Source organism: Nelumbo lutea, chromosome 2 (genome assembly GCF_056320005.1).
Source record: "Nelumbo lutea isolate HS-2025 chromosome 2, American lotus-T2T, whole genome shotgun sequence".
Taxonomy (NCBI): Eukaryota; Viridiplantae; Streptophyta; class Magnoliopsida; order Proteales; family Nelumbonaceae; genus Nelumbo; species Nelumbo lutea.
This window is the reverse complement of record NC_142685.1, coordinates 93,237,343-93,240,143: the sequence shown is the minus strand read 5'-3', so window position 1 is coordinate 93,240,143 and position 2,801 is coordinate 93,237,343.

Sequence of the window (2,801 nt, the reverse complement as noted above, 5' to 3'; positions counted from 1 at the left end):
GTTGGGCAAGATTGTCCAACCAATCTAGGACTAGCTTGAATTGGTCCATCATGACCAGTTTCTAAGAACTAGGGATGCTGTCTTGCTTGTTAGCCATGTTGGAAGGTTGATTAATTAAGTTAATTTGATTTGAAAGGGAAGTCTTGAAAACCTTCCCACAAATGGGTGCCAATTGTTGCTTCCAAATATGAGGCCGAGAGAAATAAAGGGATTTCACTAATCTTCGAGGTCAATGGTTTGATCTGTGAATGAGAGAAGAGTACACATCAGAGGCCCCAGGTGTTATATTAGGGGACGAAGACTTTGATAGTCAAGTTAATAGAGTGATTAAAAGGGGTCGAACTAGGAAAGATGCGAGGGCTCTGAGCTTAGTCCTTAATAACTAGGAGTAATTCTCTTGAGATTCTGAATGTGTCTTACCTTGAGATAGGCACCCCCTTTTATAGCTAGCCCTGCCTTAGGAGTGGTTGGAAGCAGTTGGTGATGGGCGGCTAGGATTTGATCTGGTTGATGCCATGTGGCGCAATCTGAGGCTTGCTAAGTATCCCTACATCAGGCTCGATATTTGTTCCCTTGACTTTCTCTTTCTCACCGAGGTCGCACCATTTCAGCACGACCCCACATCCTTGATTTTGAGAACTAGCATCACATAGTTTTCCATTCCATCTTGGTTAATCTAATGGGAATATTCCCATTTTGCCATCCTAGTCATAGAAACCAAACTATGTGAACCAACTAGGCAAAAACCAACCGATGGTTGACTCGTTGGTGTGTTGACTGGTTTGTTCGAACGTCAACGCAGAATCAAATCCTGCAACTAGCACTTTGGGGAAGATATGAAAATTCTTCAAAGTTTCCTATTTTCCCAGGTTTGTTTTGGGCAAAATTGTGAGAAGGGATGAGAACACACTTTTCAATTTTTGGGATGCGAGGTCTCACAAAATAGGTGCGACCCCACTGAGAAAGGAAATTGATTGAGAAACTTTTATCGAGGGAGGTAACTAAGCGTCGTCGTCTTCTCAGACACCATCCAACAGTTTACTCACTGATTCCATCTCTGGCGATCTTTTTTGAAGGTAATCTCATATTTGGGTTCCTCTCATGATTTGCATTCATTTTTTAACAATTTTTGTCTTCTTTCATTGAATGAGCTCCCCCTTCAAATCTCACCATTGTTTACCTCCATCCTTGGTTGTCCAGACCAATTTTCATTGCCAAAAAATAGTTGATCTACCGTTCAAGGTGTCATTCTTCCATATCGACAACCATTTTAATGTCGGAGCTCTAGATCTGGCTTCCGACGTCTAGGCGTTGTAAATGTTTTCTTATTAATTCGTTCTCTTTCCAAAACTAAACTTATCCATAACAAATTAACACAAGAAGATTGAAGTCACAGAGTCGTAGAAGTATGCGAGCGAAGTTCGAAAGATGACGCAAATGGAAGCAGAGACTAAGACCATATTGAAGTAAGCAAGTGAAGCTGAGGTGCTGGGTCCCGATTGGACAAGCAGAGAATACTATTCAGAGCGTAATGAAGTAGGAGGTTGCCAAATTTTGGAGGCAGAAGCGCATGGAGGAGGAGGATCACCTCCTTGCTACTATCAAGGTTGCAACTCGTATAAGATCATATTAACTAATAACTTTCATTTCTTTTCCCTTGAACAAAATAGTCTCAACAATCAAATACAGGTGATAGGGTTGAGAAAAAAAATTTCCCTTCTCATCCTATCCCATCTCATTTAATCTTTTTTTCAACAAGCAAACGGTAATGGTGCATAGCACCGAATCCGAATACCAAAAAAACAAAGGGTTTGACACGATGGCGTCCTCGTAATAAAACCAAGACGGAGCCTATTTGCCTAAGTTAAGGTGCTCGACGTTGGAGGTGGGGCATTGTTTTCCCACCCAGTGGTCTGAGACCATTCTTTTCTCACCTTGCTAGTCCCGATATACCAAAAAAAACAAGCGATGTGCTCCGACTTCAACCTCCATCCAATTAGTAGAGGTTCCTTATAGTTTTTTTTTTTTTTTTTTTCTCTTTGATTTATTAGGATTTGTATTAACAATCTTGCACTATTTTTTTTGGACTAAACATGTGAATTTTAATTTACAGACGTGTAATAGGATATCTGTCACATGTGAATGAAATTTTACTTTGGATGGGTTCGATAATTCAGAGGTAGATTCCCAAATAACAGTATTACATAAAAAAATCTAGGAAATTCATTTGAAATCTAACATGGGTTTTGCTTATTTGGCCTAAAATAATTGAACCCATATAATTTTCTAGAGTTTTTATTTAATGTGAGAGATGAAGAATTTGTAGAAGTCAGAGAAAATTTTGTATGGGGAATTGAAAGAAATGACTGAAAATTTTTCAAAGAAGGTTGGGGAGGGGGGTTTGGATCAGTTTATCAAGGGACTTTGACGGTTCGTTAGACGATTGACAGTTCATGAGGCCGGAGGTGGAGATTGACAGTTAGTTCACCATCCCAGTGCTATCATTGGGAGACTGATAGTTTGGATGGTTGGAGGTGGAATTGAATTCAATTGCCACCGTTGTGTGTTTTAGTTGGGGAGAGGGGAATCATGAATAATGCTATTCCGTGTTGGTGGAGAGAGAGAGAGAGAACCAGGGGAAAATAAGAAGAGGGAAGGTTGGAGGGGGGAGTGCACTACCATTTTGCCGCTATGCGTCATGAGAAAGAAGATGAATAGTGTTCGAGCAGATTATGAAGTTGTTGATATAGGGATATTTTAGTAAAAACAGATGCACATTAATTCGTAAAAGGGTAAAATAG